Source organism: Cryptomeria japonica, chromosome 5 (assembly GCF_030272615.1).
Source record: "Cryptomeria japonica chromosome 5, Sugi_1.0, whole genome shotgun sequence".
Taxonomy (NCBI): Eukaryota; Viridiplantae; Streptophyta; class Pinopsida; order Cupressales; family Cupressaceae; genus Cryptomeria; species Cryptomeria japonica.
This window is the reverse complement of record NC_081409.1, coordinates 804,993,227-805,013,689: the sequence shown is the minus strand read 5'-3', so window position 1 is coordinate 805,013,689 and position 20,463 is coordinate 804,993,227. Positions and strand designations below refer to the sequence as shown.

General features: G+C 38.5%; 1 pseudogene; it reads left to right on the top strand.

The window, feature by feature from the left end:
* LOC131042624 (phosphomevalonate kinase, peroxisomal-like) overlaps positions 1–20,463 on the top strand; it is a 64,919-nt pseudogene that overhangs the window by 18,709 nt on the left and 25,747 nt on the right.

Genomic DNA, 20,463 nt, shown 5'->3' with positions numbered 1-20,463 from the left:
TTGGTCAAAAATATTCAATTGGACAAAAATTCACATTTCATCTTCAACACTTAGACAAATTTAAGCTCTGCATCAACATTCCAATTGAAAATTAGACCATTCTGGCGAATTCATTTCATTCAAAATTTGCATTCTAGAAAAGGAAATTCAAAAAGCTCCCAAAACTGACTGGATTTTGGTCCGAAAAGACGGTAATTAAAACCCTAAGGCTTGACCCTAAATCCAGACAACTAACAAACTAACAAACCCTAGAAAAGCAAAGCGAAAACGAGCAAAAAACAAAAAACATGGGTCCCCATTTGCAATGGGGCGATGTGTGAAAACGTCACAACAGGTAGGTACATCGAAGTTTGTGCCATCTTTGATGAGTCAGGTACATTGAATCTGGACACGCTGAGGTGGACCAATCCGACTAGAGGAGTGATGACTAGGATGCCACCTTGTCTGACACTTACAACTTGGTAGATATTCAATTTGATGATGCTGAGAAGCTAACTTTAATGAACTCTTCTGAAACTGTTTGCCTCTTCAACGAACCCTTGCTTTAACCTCCTTTGTCTTCAATGTGCAGGATGGATGGTGTACCTTTCCTTGGAACGCTGGACTGGAAGATGTCGTCCTTGATGATGCTAGACTGGAGAAGGTCGTCCCTGATGATGATGGACCGGAGAAGGTCATCCTTGTTGATGCTGGACTGGAGAAGGTCATCCTTGTCTTGGCCTGGTCTTCTTTCAACTGCAAGACAAACCAAAAGATGATTAAGGACACATAATAAATTCATTTCAACATAGTATTTTACACCTTAAATCATCAACAAGAAGACATCAAAATGAAGTTTGTTCAAGATTCATTCCAGGGACGGGCTCTATAAGAATTTCGCCCTGGACCCTCTGGAAGGGTCAGGAGCGAAATTAGCATTCCTAGCTCAAATTGTTCTCACTTTGCAACCATACTTGCTTAGATACATACCCAAGGACGCTCTCATTCTCAACCAACACCAATCTTGATGCAAATTTGGGGCAAAAGAGAGGTTTTTAAGAATTTCGCTCTGGACCCTTTGGAAGGGTCAGGAGCGAAATTCACCTTTTAGGACAAAATCTATCATGTTTCCACTCCAAAATACCTTCCAAGGCAAGCACACACTAGTTTTCCTTCCTCCAGAGCCCAGGGATCCACGCCTTGACCTCTATCACGAGTAATTTGAGTGAAATTGGGAATTTCGCTCTGGACCCTTTGGAAGGGTCAGGTGCGAAATTCCTGTTTTAGGCTTATTCCTCCATCTTCACTTTTAATTTATCTTGCAAGGCTTAAATAACCTCCCTCCAGTCTTTTCATGCCTTAGGAATCAAAATCCTATCTTGACACAAAGGGGAAATAGTGATTTTGATGAATTTCGCTCTAGACCCTTTTGAAGGGTCAGGAGCGAAATTCACTTTTTGCCTGCCCATTCACACCCAATTTGACTTTCTTCACTTCATTTCATTTGGATTCCCTCACATGGAATCCACTTCCCAACTTGGCAACATTGGTTTGATCTCCACAAGGCCTAAAAAGTCAAATTTGCTCAAAAAACTAGCCAGGGACAGGACCTATCCAGAATTTCGCTCTGGACCCTTTGGAAGGGTCAGGAGCGAAATTCCAATTTTAGCTCAAAATTTGCATCTTTGGTGATCAAACATCTTTCCAAGGCATTGCAAATAGCTTCTCTTACCCTAGTCTAGGCCTGACTTAGCACAAAATTTGGAGAAAAGGATGGTTTTAGTGTTTTTCGCTCTGGACCCTTTGGAACGGTCAGGAGCAAATTTCTTGTTTTGAGCTCATTTCCTCATATTTGATGACTTCAATTCACCTCCAAGACTAAGGACACATTGCCTCACTCCTATCTAGGCCATAAAAATCAAAATTTTAACTTGTCTTGCAAAGAAAGTAGGTGATCCTAGGATTTTCGCTCTAGACCCTAAGGGTCAGGAGTGAAATCCTTGGTTTGGGCTAATTTCCATCATTTTTCAACATCAATTAACTTCAAAAGACAAGAACATGTCTCCTTGCACCCATCCAAGCCATGAAAACCTAACGTTTGACTAGACTTGCAAGGAAAATAGGTGATTTTAAGATTTTCGCTCAAAACCCTCTGGAAGGGTCAGGAGTGAATTTCTTCCTCTAGCCCAAAATCATCATTTTTGGAGACAAAAATCCATTCAAGGGCAATTTCAAGGGCTTCTATCATCTTTGTCTTGGCTTGGCTTGGCACAAATGTGAGAGGAATAGGTGGATTTTAGAATTTCGCTTTGGACCCTCTAGAAGGGTCAGGAGCGAATTTCTTAATTTAGGCTTATTCTTCCATCATTTCAAGTTGAATTCACCTCAAAAGGCTAGAAAACACTTCCCCTCTTACATCCAACCCAAGTTTGACCTGATTTTGCAAGGGAAAATAGGTGGCTGAAGAATTTTTGCCCTGGACCCTTTGGAAGGGTCAGGAGTGATTTTCATCATTTGGCTCAATTCCTTCAAACTTGATAATTATTGACCATTCAAGGACATGCCTAAGGACACCTCTAATCTTGACCCACACTAGACTTGGCATAAATTTGAGGGAAAAGATAGGTTTTGCACAATTTCTCTCTGGACCCTTTGGAAGGGTCAGGAGCGATTTTCCTTTTCTAGCCCAAAATCATCATTCTTTCAATCCCAATCTTCTTTGCAAGGTAAAATTTTATCTCTTTTCGCCTAAGGAACAAGGTTTTAAGCCCCAACAAGGTTGTAAATATAGGTTTGGAAGGAATTTCGCCATGGACCCTTTGGAAGGGTTAGGAGCGAAATTTCCTTTCTTGGCCAAAACCCTCATTCTCCAATGCTTTCAAACATCCCCAAGGATTTCAATATGCCCATTCTCTCTTTCAACATGCCTTGGACATCAAAATTGGGTCAAACAAGGAAGGAAATGCATCTTAGGTAGATTTTCGCTCTGGACCCTTTGGAAGGGTCAGGAGCGAAAATCTCATTCTAGGCTTGATATTTCATCTTTTATTGCTTTCCATCATTTCTCAAGGCAAGAAAATGTCTATCCTTCCTCCATCATGCCTTGGACACTAAGAACTTGGCCTAACAAGGAAGAGAATGAGGTCCATGAAGATTTTCGCTCTGGACCCTTTGGAAGGGTCAGGAGCGAAAATCATGTTTTGAGCTTGATTTTTTCATTTCTCCAACTCCAAACCACTTCAAGAAGGTAACTAAACATCATTCTCATGCAAGGAACAAAGTCTTAAGCCTAAGCAAGGTCAAAAAGGTTGGCTTGTAAGGAATTTCGCTCTGGACCCTTTGGAAGGGTCAGGAGGGAAATTCACCTTCTTGGCTAGAAACCTTCATTTTTTCAAAGCTTTCAAACATTTCCAAAGTCCAAACATGTCCACTCTTCCCTTCAAGATGCCTTGCAAATTAAAATTTGGTCAAACTAGGGAGGAAATGAGCTTTAGGAGGATTTTCACTTTGGACCCTTTGGAAGGGTCAAGAGTGAAAATCACAATTTGGGCTTGATTGTTCATTTTTCAAACTTCAATTTTCTCCTGGAGGCAAATATAGATCATTCTTCATCAAAGGAGCAAAGTTTCAAGCTAAAACAAGGGAGCAAATGAAGTATATAATGAAATTCGCTCTGGACCCTTTGGAAGGGTTAGGAGCGAAATTCGCTTTGGACCCTTTGGAAGGGTCCGGAGCGAAATTTGACATTTTGGTCTCTTTGTCAGGATCATTTTATGGAATATAACATTTAAGTATAAGTGACATTTCCTTATATCTTTCTTCTTTCTTATACTTTAAGTTATATTCCGTATATACTATCGGGATGTTTGAGAGTGGTTTCGGACCTCCAGGAGTTATATTGCAAAATCTAGTTTTTGGAGGATTCTTCAGTTTTCCAGACTTAGTCAAATTTTAGAGTCAAATTTTAGGATCAGGACATTCCAGACTTAGCCTAATTTCAGGGCATTTGAAGATCAGGATGACATTCCAGACTTCATCACTCACCAACTCGACCTAACTCAGACCTTCAAGGATGATACTCACTCACCAAGCAAGACACAATTAGCAACAAGAGCAAAACTAGGCCCTAAGGAAGACTTCGAAAGAAACCCTAATTCTAGGGCCCCAAAGACTCAACCTAGCTCAAGTAGAGCCTGCTATCCAGGTGATCCCCCTGGCGACACTTGAAAAGCAAAGGCTAACCGACAAAACTCTAAAAGACCCAGAAAACAAACCCTAGAAAGCAAAAAGCATGGGTCCCGATCCGCAATGGGGCGATGTGTGTATATGTCACAACACACCCCCGCCTTAAATGAAACATAGAGAGAAGTAAAAATCCTCTAAATGCAAGAATGGGCCCCAACAACTAAAGGCTTGATGAGGTACCTTTTACAGAAAAGAAAGTCTCTCACATTTGGAGAAAAGGAGAAAAACCACGTGGGAAAAAAACCATTCTTAGAAAAGATATGCAATGCATGAATAAGCATGAAATGCTAAAGGAAGGCATGCCAAAGCATCGACCACAACTGAAGGTAACATGGGGATCCCCAAGGCTAGTGAAGATGATTGCTACCTACTCCTCTGAAGGTATGTAATCCAAGGTGAGAAGACCATCCTAAATCAATTGTTGAATGAAGTGCATCTGGATCTCAATATGCTTAGTCCACTAATGCTCCACCGGGTTGCGAGAAATGTGCATAACACTCTAATTGTCACACCAAAGAATAATGGGACCATCAAGAGGAAAACCAAACTTTGTCAACAACTGACGAAGCCACAAAACCTCTTGGCTAGCAAGAGTAGCTGCTTGATACTCAGCCTTAGTAGATGATAATGCAATAGCAGATTGCTTCTTGCAAGACCATGCAATAGGGTCGGAACTAGACAAAACAGAAAGCTAGAAGTAGACTTTCGATCATTAACATCACTAGCCCAATCTGAGTCAGTGAAGCTAACAATCCAAGAGTCTCTTGATGAATAATGAATGCCAAAATGAGACGTCCCTTTAATATACCTCAAGATATGTTTGGCAACCTTCCAATGACTCATGTGGATAGTGAGAGAAACAAGAGACTAGATCAACTGCAAAGGAAAGATCAAGATGAGTATGTGTTAGGTACAAAATAGTACCAACCAATTGCCTGTATAATGTAGCATCAACTGAAGGAGTTCAAAACAACACCTGATTGAATTTGTGTGGGGCCAGGCTTGCAATCAAGCATGTTAAATCTTTGAAGCATGTCAAGTGCATACTTCTGCTGAAAAAAGAAAATCCCATATAAAGATTGAATAACTTGAAGGCCAAGGAAATAATGGAGAAGACCAAGATTTGTCATGTCGAACTGCTCCATCAATGCTCTCTAAACACTCTATATCATGGAAGAAATGCTTGTAAGAATCAAATCATCCACATATAACACAAGTAGTGAAAGATCTCCCTCTTGTCACTGAGTGTAAACTGTGGGATTGAAATGGCAACATGAAAAACCATAAGATACCAGAAAAGTGCCCATCTTCTCATACCATGCTTGAGTGGCTTGCTTGAGACCATACAATGAACGATGAAGCCTGCAAGCAAGTAAAGAGTCCTACACAAAGACCTATGGCTGCTCCATATGGATCTCCCCATGAAGATCACCATGCAACAAGGCATTCTTCACAGCCATTTGATATATTGAACCTTCCTAATTAAGCTGCAAGAGAAAGTACAAGACAAATATAATCCATCTTGGTAATAGGAGCAAAGGTCTCAAAATAATCAATGTCATCAACTTGTGAAAACCCCTTAGCAACAAGATGAGCCTTATACTTATCAAGGAACCATTTGCAAAATATTTGGTACCATACACCAACTTGCACCGCACCAACTTTCTTCCCTTAGGAAGATGAACAAGATCCCAAGTATAATTCTTCATCAATGAAAAATACTCCTTTGCCATAGCCATATCCCACTCAAGAATACTTGTCGCATTTGAAAACTTCTGAGAATCAGTCGAAATGGTTTGACTCAAAAGAGAAACCCCAAAATGTTGTGATTGAATACGACAAGGATTTGAAGGATCACCTACCCAATCTCTTGTTGCATCAATAGTATTGTGGGCCCACTTGGGAAGTGGAGGTGGAGGTGGTGGGGGCTGAACTAGAACAACATCCTCATCCTCAAAAGAGAGAAAATTCTTGAGAGATGGAGAAGTAGGAAGTGATGGAGAAGTTGGTGATAAAGAGTCCATCAGAGGATAGCGTTCATCAAATTGGACATCTTGTTGAAACAACAAGACCACTCTAGAAACAGGATCAAACAACTTGTACACCTTAACATACTCACAATAGACAACAAAGATGAGTGGTCGGCTTTTCTTCTCCATGGATTTTCGTTGAGTCATTAGGAATAAATGGCCAAGCCTCACTCCCAAACTACATTAGGCTTGACATGGGACCAAGCCTCCTCAACACTCAAATGTGCAATGCCTTATGGGGCAGCTGATTTTGAATATTATTAGCACAATTCACCTCCTTAACCTCAAAAGAAGCATCCATATACTGAGATTGAATCATACAATCAGCCATCTCTCGTAGTGTTTTGTTCTTTCACTACTTGATGAAGAATGTGTCTTAGGCATCCATTTCTTCTCTTGTTTCCCCTTAGATGACTGTGATACCAAAGCTTGTGGCTTGGAACCGTATAGTGAATCAAGTTGAGTCAACTAAGCCTATTCCCATGTCAAGCATATGTTAGATAGATTTGTCATTGTTGTCAAACAAAGAAATTGGAATTCCTTAAGATTTGCAAAAATACATTAAGATTTGCAAAGTTTCAAAAGTTGGTTGTAGTTTTCTCATTCACGGGGAATTCCTTCTATACACGGTGCTTGGGCTTTTCAATATTTGCTACTTGGTTTGGATTATTAGTTTCTAAAGAGGGTTATCAATTTCTATCGGGCAATTTAGAATAATTTGTATGTCTGAAACTGGAGCCGTTGTTGGTCTTTGAATAATGTTAATACCAAATGATGATATATGTGGTCTCAGTAGTATTTGTTTCTTATGGAAATAATAGACATAGAGTACACAACGGTTGTAATGTGTTGGAGCAATGCTCCTTAGCCAGGATCACAACCTGCAGAAACCTTGACGAAGAGAACCAAGTATATCACCAAATGAGATGAAATATATTGAATTGAGATGAGTAAAATGTACAAAAGTCTTGCTTAAATAGGCAAGAGTGGTTATGAGAGCACCAATGAGGTGCAAGGGTAGGTAGGGGGTAGGTTTAACCAACTACCTGACACAAATGCTTATGCACTTAGGAAATATTATGATAACTAATAAAATATACCTATACCTAAGTTAAACATAATTACGTAAATAAAATTAACTATTAACTATTTACTCTAACACCCCCCTTAAGTGCAACTTAGGGAGAATAATTATTATGCATATGATGATGCAATATGATATGATGGTGGATCTTGACAACTAGGTCATGTTAGGGACCCAGTACAAAGCAAATGATCTCTTACAAACAGAGAAAAGGAGAAAGCCTCATGGGACAAAACTCCTCTCCAAATTGGAGATATGCAAATCATGTACAAGTGAAAGACGAAGTGATGTATGAAAGTCTCACATCAATATCCCCCAAGAATGACATCCATCACGAAGATACAAATGATGTCCCCCACATAAGAAGGAAAGTAAGAGACTATGTAGCCCCCCATAATGAATAATCACCTGCAAAATGGTAAAGTGTTTGAACATGATGTCATGCATACAAACAACTTATCTCCCATAGAAATGCAGAATTGCCTCCCAATCTAGATAGGAAATAGTAGGAAGCTGAAGATGATGTCTCTGAACTGCTCATGTCTTCATGTCCATGTTGATGATGCCACAATCTAATTAGGTACATGCCTAACCAATGAAGATGGTGACAACCTGTTGTGACGTTTTCACACATCGCCCCATTGCAAATGGGGACCCATGTTTTTTTTTTGCTTTTTAGGGTTTGTTTTCTAGGTCTTTTAGGGTTTTTGTTAGTTAGCCTTTGCATTTTGAGTGCTGTCGGGGAGATCAATAGGATAGCAAGTCCGGCTTGAGTGATGTCCTGATCTTGAAATTTGGCTAAGTCTGAAAGTCCTGATCCTAAAATTTGGCTAAGTCTGAAAGTCTTGATCCTAAAATTTGGCTAAGTCTGGAATGTCCTGATCCTGAAATTTGACTAAGTCTGGAAACTGAAAAACCTCAAAAACCTAGATTTTGCAATATAACTCCTAGAGGTCTGAAACCACTCTCAAACATCCTGAAAGTATATATGGAATATAACTTAAAGTATAAGAAACTTTCTTCTTTCTTATACTTAAATGTTATATTCCATAAAAATTATCCTGATAGAGAGTTCAAAAAGTTGAATTTCGCTCCTGTCCTTCATTGAGGATCCAGAGCGAATTTCGCTCCTGTCCCTCTCCAAGGGACCAAGGCAAAGCGCTCCTGTCCCTCACCAAGGGTCCAGGGAGAAAAGGCTTATTTGAGTCATTCCTGACCTTGTTTGGTCAAATTGAAACATCAAAGACACAATGAAGGACGAAATGAGCATGATAGAGCATCCAGACTTGACAATGAAATGATGAAGTTTTTTGCCTAGAAGGTCAAATTCGCTCCTGTCCCTCACTGAAGGACCGGAGCTTGATTTTCAAATTTGCACTGTTCTTGCAGGATCAGGACAATTTTATGATTGGAAGAGATCAAGGAGGGCATGTTTTGTCCATTGAATATAATTTAAGCAATCTACAAAGGAGTAAATCAACCCAAATGACAAAAAGTGCTCCCGTCCCTCACTGAAGGACCGTGCCACTTTTTCAAGTTTCTCCTATTTGTTTGATATTTTATGGCAAAACTTGACTTGGATGGGAAGGACGAAGGATGTTTTATGCCTTGGACGCAATTGAGAGATTTAAAGAACAAAAGGGTACGCCAAGATGTCAAAAGTGCTCCCGTCCCTCACTGAAGGACTGTCCCACTTTTCCAAAAGTGCTCCCGTCCCTCACTGAAGGACCGTCCCTCTTTTCTAAAAATACAAATTTCTTGCAAAGGCAAGGCAAGTTTTGTGATTGAAACGAATGAAAGAAGGCATTTTTAGCCCGTTGAAGATAGTTTGGAAGCCTAACAAAGGATGAATTGGCTTGTAATTGCAAAAGTGCTCCCGTCCCTCACTGAAGGACCGGAGCTTGAATTCCGAATTTGCATTATCCTCGCAAGATTTAAGTGATTTCGCGATTTGAAGAGGTCAAAAGAAGTATGTTTTGCCCGTTGAATATAACTTGAATAGGCCACAAAGGAGAGAATCAACCCAAGTTGCACTAGGCGCTCCTGTCCCCCTCCAAGGGACCAGAGCGATTTTCTCACAAGACAAACTTCGGGCAAAGGCAAAGCAAGTTTTATGTTTGAAATGAATGAAAAGGGGCGTGATTGGTACAATGAAGATAATTTCGAAGGCTAGCAAAACACAAGTAAGCTCATAGTTGCAAAATCGCTCCTGTCCCTCACCAAGGGACCAGGGCGAAAATGCCTTAAGGCAAGCTCCTTCCAAAGATCACATGAATTGAACTTAAAGTTCCAGATAAAATGCCATTTTGAACGTCAAGGATGAGGTTTTGAACGTAAAAAATGAAGGATTGAGGACAAAAGTGAGAAGGCGCTCTTGTCCCTCTCTAAGGGACCAGAGCGAAGTTATCAAAATTCATTATTTTTTGCCTTATTTTAGCAAATCGCACTAGATGCCAAGTTCGCTAAAAAGCTTCGAAATATTTTAAAATTTTTAATTAAATTGGCATTTAATGAAAAACGCATAGCATTTAACAATTAATTTTAAGCCTTGGAAAATCGTTTTTTTTTTTATTAATTGAGGCATTTAAAATTAATTTTTTATTAAATTAAAATTAAAAAAGAGAGCGCTTGAGGTATCATTTTTATTATTTTATTAAGTCGGCCTCTTCCTTTTTTAATTTTATTTATTTTTGGCCTATTTTGCCAAGTCGGCCTATGGGGAGGTGAAATGGTGAGCGCTCTATATATTTGGGGTGTGTTTTTCATTATTCAAATCATGCACTCATTGTTTCAAGTGTGATTTGGAGAAGCAAGGAAGGAGGTGCGAAATCTAGCTTGTGTGGAGCGAATTTCTACCAAGTATGGAGACTGAGGAGGGCGAAATTCATCTTGAAAGCTATTGGAAAGGCGTATTTCTTGCTAGTTTGGAGGATAATTTCCAGATTTTTGAAGACATTTGAAGGCGAATTTCCAGATTTTTGAAGAGGAAGGTGGAGTTCTTTTCCAAGCTAAAGGAGGCGCAATTTGTTCAAGAGAAGGCTTTGATCTACACTTTGCCTAGCAAAATTCATCTATTTTTACATCATTTCTTAGAGTTTAAAACTCAAGAGGAGGTATGGCAAAATCATCTTGACACCCTTATTCAAGGTTTGATTTTTTAGACATTTTTGGAAAAATCTAAGTATTGCGTAGTTAATTAGGAAATGATAATTCAAAGATTTATCATGAAGTTTCCTAATTAAAATCTTGAATCTTCCTTTTAAAGTTTAATTTTTAGATTTCAAGATATATTACTAATTTTGAAATGTTGTGTAGGTATCAAGATGGCGACTCCCAAGCTCGAAAGATCTACAAGTCGGAAGACTCTCCTCAAGGAAAATCAAGCCAGATCAAGGACGATCAAGCAAGGACAAGGATGACCTTCTTCGATCCAGCCTAGCATCGACAAGGGCGACCTCTTCCAATCCAACATCCCAAGGCGAGGTACATCGATCATCCTGCACATCAAGGACACAAGAAGTTAGAACAAGGGTTCGTTGAAGAAGCAGATAGTTCCATATGAATTAATTAAAGCTAGCTTCTCAACAACATCAAGTTGAATATTTACCAAGTTACAAGTGTCAGACGAGGTGGCATCCTAGTCATCACTTCTCCAGTCAGTGTGGTCCACCTCAGCATGTCCAGATTCAATGTACCTAACTCATGGAAGGTGGCACAAATTCCGATGTACCTACCCCGGCTATCCATTGGTCGATTTTTCCAGAGAGGACATGTGTCCAAGCAATACAATTATTTCATTGGTCGAGCATTAAATGTTATGTAATGGTTGTAACAAACCCTAATTAGGGTTTTCATTGTTGAATCTTGGCCATTGATCTCGAATTGATCTAAGCCATCGAATTGTATTGAGGGCACTATATAAACCCCGACTCTTCATTTTGTAAAGGGATTAGATAGATAAGAGATATAGATAAGTAATAAGATAGAATAGCAATTAGAGTAGAGTAGAGAGAGAAGGCAAAGATTGTTGCCAAGATGTTGTTGTAAGAGACTTGTAACTTCATTGAAGAAATGGTGAAATTTATGGGTCGATTCGACAATTTGCATGGTCTTTATACTTCTCATATTTGATTTCATGTTATTAGATGAGTGGACAAAATGTGCTTGATTGATGGTGAAATTCGTATATCCATACTACTAGCAATTTGTTGATTGCAGACTTGCCTTGCGTAGTCAACTGGAATCGTTCAGCTTAAGCTTAACTTCAATTGTCGCTTCTTCATTGATATGCACCAACCTGATGGTGTCTATGTCTGCAGTGATGATTTGAACATCATAAAGCTTTCCTTTGAAGATCGCACTAGCCTTGTGGAGATGGTCCTGCGATGTCAAAACAAGACCTAGTTAGAATTTCATCAAAGATCATTCATTGCTCTTACATTCTTAGTGTTAGGATTAGATCTTTTCCTCGCCCTCGTCTTTTTTCCTTTTTTCAAGTCAAAGCTAGTAAGATCCTGTGTTCCAGCAATATTCAAAGCAAATTAGAAGTTCAGGCATCAAGTGTAAGTCCCCTTGTGATTCCAGCAAATCACATCATACCACAGAGAGCTTATCCACACGTAGAGACCCTACATACAAGAACCTTGAAGTCATCCCGATTGATCCTTTTCGCGACATCTTCAGCATTCGGAGGCTTTACTCAAGAGAGGATAAGGTACCTTTAGGTATTTTATTCTGTGTTTGATAGTGTACAAAATACACGTCAACACAACCTAGAACTGATTGATGGCGAAATCAATTGGATTAAGGTGTGCTCCACTGTGAAGGAAAATTAGGCGGATTGACTTAATCAAACAAATTGACTTGCTCCTCAACTATGGAATAAATCACCGATATGAGGCCCGATCATTAAAAGAAGGGAGTTGGATTAATCTCTAGGGCGGATTGACCCGTGGTCACATGCATGACCACCTGGTAAGAATGGGCAAAAGTTGCTAAAAAACGATATTTTTTTTTAGCATCTAGGGGTCGACCCCCTAGATGCCCATATGATCCTCAATGCTAATGGAGGCAAAAAATTCCTATCACTAGTGTCGAGGGGTGCTGTCGAGGCGGGTGATGCTAATGGGGCTGATAGGGTGGTGGGCCATAGGCCGCACCACGGGAGGATATTAGCCCTCGATATTAAATTGGACCCCAAATCTAAGTTGTCGCTTGGTAATTTCAACTCCCACCGCCAAATATTAAGGCAAGCCATCACTCTCAAAGGAATTCCATGAACCAATATAAAAAATGATGCACAACCAAATATGTAGAGGATCCCCCATTTACTAATATGCCAATGGAAAATGCAACCATCGAAAGGTAAGATCAAACCAATCAGGAATATAATGGCCAATCTGCAATGAGGGACAAAAATGCCAAAGATGAGCACCATTATAAATATAGACCAACCATGACCATAAAAGCCCCGTACCTGAAACTTGCCATTCTTTAGATAGAGGCATCAGGAGAGGATGTGGCACAGGAAGAGGGCCAGATTGCTTGGAAACCGATGATGAAGAAAAAACAAATACCAATGCGATGTGGAAAGCACAACACCCAAAACAAGGGGATGTGGCTCGCAGAAGCTGGAAAACCATTGTAGCATACTAAAATAATTCTGCAATAAGGGCCCATACGAATTGTCCGAACTAAAACTACTGCTGACAAGGCACAATACCATCAGCCAATGAAATTGTGTGGATCCCAAACCAATATGGAGAGTGCTTCCATGCACAGGTGATTAGAAAACCAATGAAAAAGAGGGTGCAATTTGCCATTGATATCTAAGTCTCTGACTGACCTGAGGTAGAGGTGCTGATATAAAATGTTGGTGCTAACAAATTGTGGTCCAGGATATACAACACCAGTAAATATAGGCAAATCTAGTGCTGAATAAACTTTACCAATCGAGACACATGTTGAGATAGAATGCTAAAATACGTTGCAAGAAAGACCTTCGATTATTGACCAATAAAGATTCGTATACTGTCATGCCATTCGATGCCATAAAGCTGGCCAACAGAGACTATGAATATTTTTGCAAGGGTGAATGCAAGTCGGAAAGAGGAAGAATGGTAAGTGTTAGTGGGAGCGAGAGGAGGTTGGTCGAGTGGGAGGTGTGCACACTGTCAGGGGAGTTCACGGGATGGAACCCTTGATGGAACTCCAAATGATAATAAACTCCTGACAAATAATGCAGCTCCTTCGAGAAAAAAATTGAATCCACCAAATAGACTCCAGACTGCAGATCAAAATGTAATCGAGAATGAAGCTGGAACAATGTGTGCTAAATGCAATGGCATTGATATCGCCAAACTAATCTCTCAGTACCTCAATCAATGTTGGTGAGAATTCCCAGATTTGGAAGGAGTTGCATGTTGAATAGCTCTAATACCATGTTGGAGCAATGCTCCTTAGCTAGGATCACAACCTACAGAAACTTTCACGAAGAAAACCAAGTATATCACCAAATGAGATGAAATATTTTGAATTGAGATGAGTAAAATGTACAAGAGTCTTGCTCAAATAGGCAAGAGTGGTTATGAGAGCACCAATGAGGTGTGAGGGTAGGTAGGGAGTAGGTATAATTAACTACTTGACACAAATACCTATGCACTTAGGAAATATTATGACAACTAATAAAATATACCTAAGTTCAACTTATGTACATAAATAGAATTAACTATTCACTCTAACAATAAGAATGTCACCTTCGAGTTTCCGAGTCGATGAGTTGTTCCAATGTAGAATGCTTCGATTCTATCGATCTTGGCATATGTTGTGATCCTTTAGTTTTGTAATCGTATAATGTTTTGGTATGTTTATTCAAAGTTCTGATATCATCCGAAAATCAAAGTGAAGTATCGAATATTATCTTCAGATTGATCTGCATGTTATATCAAGTCATTCACATATATTTGTTTGTTGGTTGGGTAGGTTATAACCATTAGTTCAGTTACTATCTACCACCTGTGTTGTTCCTGTTTAGAAACGTTTGTGTAACATGAACAGCAATAGGAAACGACAATTATGTCTGAAGTTTGATTAAGTTAAAAGTTTGCTGGTTTGGTAACAACTTTATAGTTGGTTGAAACAAGTTGCAACCATTTTGTGGCTATCTACACACCCGATAATGAGTGTGTATTAATGATGTGTGTGGGGATTGCTGAAGGTAAGTGCAATAAAGGCACATTGTGCATAGTCTATTTAAAAAAAAATTGTAAGCCTGATGAAGGAGTGGTGAGCTGATTTTATTATGTGAAGACTGCAGTGATACTTTATTTCTGTGAGATTGTGAGAATATGTATGTGTGTGTCTGAAAAGAATTTGAGAGAGTTGCAATAAAGTCATATGAATGTAAAATTTTTATGAAGGGTGAATGAGTATGCATGAAAAGAGTATCTGAAAGTTGACATTTACTTGCAGATTTCAGATGTAAAAAGTAATATTTCTTATTTGTGAATCAGTGGTATTTTGTATTTGTAACATCCTTATGACTGGTGCCTCAAAGATGCTGGGTTGGTGCTCAGTTTGAGAAGTTGGTGCTTCTGTTGGAGTTGGTGCACCCAAAAGGTCGGAAATTTATTCCAAAAGCATCAAGAGGCTTCATACAACCATTTAAAGTTTAAAATCATTGCCAACATCTCCACAAAACACAACTTCAACACTTCAAGGACTTTGGATTTCTCCACGACTCACCAAGTAGCTTATGCGAAAGTTGGAAAGTGAGCTAAATGCTCACAAATCAATTTTTCTTAAAATGCGGATATTACATTCAGGCCAAATTGGAAAAGAATTAGGGAACACAATTTCTTTCTTATAACTATAATTTTTTTAGCTTTTTGATGCCACCTATGATTTATAAGGGAAAGGAGACTCGTGATCTCATTTGCATTCAATGCAAACATTTTTTTGGGATGTGTTGATGTGTCTAAAATCGCATTGCTGCAAACTCCATACAGCCAATGCAGAATAGAATAACCAGCTGAGTATCCTATCCTCTCTTGAGATAAGGAAGTCCCTAATGCTATTTTTTATATTTGATCAAAGGGGACAAACTCAAGGTTTCTTTTGTCAGGTCTTGACTGCGGGACTACTTAGTGGTTTGATGTGTTTTTGCTAGAAACACAAGGGGACTTACGATTTGCAACAAACTGGTCTGCTGTGATTCTCGGATTACACAATAAAGAGCAAAAGGAAAGGGTTAGGGGATCTAAAACTAACAACACGGGTATGCGGGTAGATGGATTCAACATAACCAATTCCTGCTTGGCTAGAATAGCTCACAACCTTGTAGGAACAGTGCAATCTTCAAAGGGACTTGGAAGATTTTCAGACTGGAGATGCACGGCTAAGCACCCAATTTTGGCACAGCTCAAACGGACACCTGCAATTGAACCAAGCACAATCGAAGGCTCAGGTTAACCACACAAAAGGATACACAATCAGTATATCCTCAGTGGTATGAGCCTGAATCTATCAAATACTTGCAAACCCAAAATAGAAAGATCTATCTAAAATGCTGAGAGAAACCATGCAAACAGGATGAAAACAAGACAATAAACACCAATTCAATGTCTATATATTGATTTCAGCTGCCTATTACAACAATTTTTGCAGCATCTCCATGCTACTGCTTAAAATCTAACCTATTCTAACTCTAAAATTTAACTATCTAACAAGCTCTGATTATCTCACTATCTAACTATCTAACTATCTAACCCTTTACAAAAGAAAGGCCTCTGCCTTTTATAGATATTACAATTTTGAATCGAAGGCTAGGATGGACTGCATCCAAGGGTCCTGATCTGCCTTCCAGAAGCTGGCAGCTTTAACCCATGCCGAATTAATTCTCAGTTATCCAACTAGCAACTATCTCAACTATCTGCCACTATTTGGCTTTAATTCAGGTCTATCCAATCTTCTTGCAACTATCTCAACTATCTGCCACTATTTGGCTTTAATTCAGGTCTATCCAATCTTCTTGGTGGTTGGGAATAGTTATCCACAAAAATATCCTGCGCGGGACCCATAGGCAGTTTACAATAAAGCAGTTTCAGTTTTAAAACTGAATTTCTGGACTTAAATCCAGCTGTGTGCTTTTTCTCAAGAAGGCATAAACTTTGCAGCATTCAGAGTGTTCTTTGGTCTTTGGTCCCGGTGGTGGACTTCATCTTTGTTCAGTGGCACGGTTCCCAATGTTTGGTTGCTCTCGCGCTCCTGCAGCACGTTCCCACATCTTTTTCTTTTTCCAGTCTTCAACGCCTGGCCTTGAATTGCGATCCTTCCTTGATTTGCGTTTGAGGCCTTCTCCTGGTTCTTCGATGACGTCCTGCGATCAATCAACCAATTTCACTTCATTAAATTAATTTGAAAAATTAATTAATTAATTTAACAAATATTAAATTTAGTTACGATGTCTTGGCTTGAGGAGCTCTTTGTGAGATGTATCTTGAAAATTCTTCTCCTTTCTCTTCGAATGTGAAATCTGATCCTTGGTCTTGATAGTGTTTGGGCGATTTACTTCTGCGTGATTTTACCTTTGGAGTCTTGGGCATTTTGAATGGGTTTATGGTGTTTTGAAAACTTCTTATAGCGCGATTCGGGAGGTTTGAAGAGCTCCTGCAAATTTTAAAATCCTAACACATGCTTTTCTGGTTTTCGGAGCCTGGGAAGGGTTTATCAACTTCGAATTCCCTATATTGCTTCTTCGCGTTGCAGTTTTTGAAGTTTATGGCGAATTTCGGAGCATTGGCGCTATTCTACAAATTCCAAACTGCTTTTTTTTGTTAAACCCTAGGGACGAACTTCGGACCATTGGGCGCCTTCTGCAAGTTACACAAACTTTGGAGCTGTTGCATCCCTCGCGATTTTCGCGTCTTTGGCATTTTTCGGAGCTTTAAATGTTTTTGTTTTACCAAGGCGTTTTCGGACCACTTAACACATTTTGCGAACTTAAAAAACTTAGGACCTTTTGCCTATTCTTGCAAATTCAATGAATTTCGGACCTTTGGACATGTTTCGCAACCTTTTTAAAAGACTTCGGACCATTGGCGTGTTTGGAATTTCGGAGTTTTAGCGTTTTGGTGCCCAAAGGCATTTTCGTACCTAAACCACCTTTTTGCAAATTTAAAAAAACTTCGAATTTCGGCCCTAGGGTCCGAAATTGGTGTTTTAAGTGAAATTCGGACCTTAAGGCACTTTTGGCAACTTAAGTGAATTTTCGGACCTTAAGGCACTTTTGGCAACTTAAGTGAATTTTCGGACCTTAAGGCACTTTTGGCAACTTAAGCAATTTTCGGACCTTCAGGCACTTTTGGCAACTTTTCCACATTTTCAAAATTCGGCCCCAGGGTCCGAAATTGGAGGACTTTAAGTGAAATTTGGACCTCTGGGGGCTTTTTGCAACTTTTCCACATTTTCCAGTTTTTGCCCCAGGGTCCGAAATTGGGCATTTTAAGTGAAATTCGGACCTAAACCCACTTTTTGCCCCAGGGTCCGAAATTGGGCATTTTACCGATTTTAAACGTTTTCCTCAAGAAGTGCGAGCTTGGGCACTTGGGAGAGTTTGTCAAGATCTCGCCGAAGGATTATTTTATGGAATATAACATTTAAGTATAAGTGACATTCTTATACTTTAAGTTATATTCCATATATACTTTCAAGATGTTTGAGAGTGGTTTCAAACCTCTAGGAGTTATATTGCAAATTCTAGTTTTTGGAGGATTCCTCAGTTTTCAGACTTAGTCAAATTTCGGGATCAGGACATTCCAGACTTGGCCAAATTTCAGGATCAGGACAGAAAGGCACAAACTGGGGGGTCCCTGTCTAAGACGGGGATGGGTGTGCGATTCGCACAACAGGATGGAAAATAGAGAATTGCTTATGTTCACCATTAATGTAATAGTTTTCAAAGTACCAATGCCTTACTGACATCTCATGTGATCCTTGTTCAATTAGGTTGCCTTGAATCTTGTATTACTCTTTCATCTCTAGACATTCTCTAGTCATTTTACTTAAAGAAAGGATTGAGAACATTTTTCTTTGGAATTTGTCACTATATACTCATGCAATTACGTGGTATAAGGATATGATAGATACATTCATAGCATTATAAAAGCATAAAATCTTTTTAATTTTTTTTCTTTTCATTTTTCATTTCCATTTTCTTTCATTACTTGATTTTTCTTTGTTAGCAATACATTTTCTCAGATTTCATATAGTCATTATTTTCAACTCTTCCAATTTCATTCACTACCATAATTTTTCCTTATAATCCTAAACAATTATGTATAAAGGAAGTTTACCATAGTTCTAGTTCTTTATATCTGTTTTATTCAGTTTTATTTACTATCAGATAAAATTTCAAAACTTTTTCTTTTGTACATCTTTTGATCTTTGATTCAACGGTTTTGAAATTCTAGTTTCTAGTTGAGTTCTGTTACTATTTTATAACCAATTGATAGCTAAAAAGTTCTGTATGGAGTAAGATCTTTCTACTGAATCCAATTGATATATCTGGAGTTGAGAATTAGATTGCATGTAGCCTTAACTATTCCAAACTTTGTTTGCGATCTTGGCATTTTGTCTTTTGTTACTTTTGAAAAATGCAGGTTAGTAGGCAAAGTAAATCACTTTTGGAGGCGGTGACTGAGATTCTAAACTTTTCATGGGATAATGAGAAGATTGACTATATGCTTTACCTCCATTTATGGCTCTGGTGAGTCTTTTTGAGCCTTTAACTCACATTATGGTGAGTGTTTTCAGTTTTCAGGCAAGCTGTTGCATCAAGAGACTAGGGATCCCTCCAATTATGATACATTGAAGTAGAAATCATCCAACATACCTAAAGAAAATAAGACAAAATAGGTTTTGGTTTTCAATATCTTTTAGTTTTCCATTTTATGTTTTAGATCTAACAATCAAACATGTAACTATTTATGCAGCTACTAGGGGAACCAGGATATGGTGGGTCTTGTACACCATCTATGGTAGGTGCAGTTCAATCATGGAGGAAGAGAGATCCACAAATTCTCAAGTAATATGGAAAAAATTAGCAGAAGCAAATGCATCTGTGGAGAAAGAAACTACTTTTCTTAAACCATGTAGCTGAAGAGCAAAAAGAGAATTATAAAAACTTTATAGAGAATTGTAGCAAAATATTAGCAGAAAAGGTGCATATAAACTTTTCATACTACTCATAATGATCTACATTTGATGAATGCTTTGTTTTCCAAAATATGCTCAGTTTCTTTTTTCTCCTTAAAGGAAAATTCTCAACATATGGAAATTTAAGATTGCATGACAATTAATAACAAATTAAAATTTTGCAGCATTCAAACTCTGTAATTAACAAAATGATTAATCAAAATAAGTAGTTTGCAACTTTCTATTATTCAGTCAGGTCTTTGAATTCAATTGTTGATTTTTTCAATGGTTCATTTACATCATAAGTTAGAAGTTTTGGTACCCAAATTTGCTACACCCAAAAAAATTGTGTTTAATCATATTTGTAGCCAAATGTTAGGTCATTATTGTCTTTCTGCCTTGGTCTACTAATTATGTATGCAAGTTTCTTGTCATGAAGATTATCAAGTTTGAATCTTGAAGGAGACTCCAACAATAGTAGAGGAAAAAAAAAAAGTGAAGTACAAAGACTATAATGGCAAATACCAAATAAAAACAAGCTTGAGGCTAAGACAAATTTTCTTTGACACATTGAGACAATCATATATGAGGTTTGCCTTCTAGAAATAAAGTTGTCACTTGTTGATTTGTTTTTTATGCACATGCGAACACATAATAAAATACCAAGGTATCTTATCATCTCTTGAACAAAGTCTATCAAATGCTATGCTTCACGATCAAATGAGGCAACTCCAAGGTTACAAAATGTTAGGTCTTGACTCATGGATAAGCTCAATGGTTTGATGTGAGAATGCTGGAACCACAAGGGGACTTACGTTGTACATGAATGTTTGAATGCTATTGGAACTTGATCATCTGATATGGCAATTTTGTGATGCTTTGTTTCCTAAACTAATTTGAATTGGAAAAAAAAAGACAAAAAGGAAAGGGTTT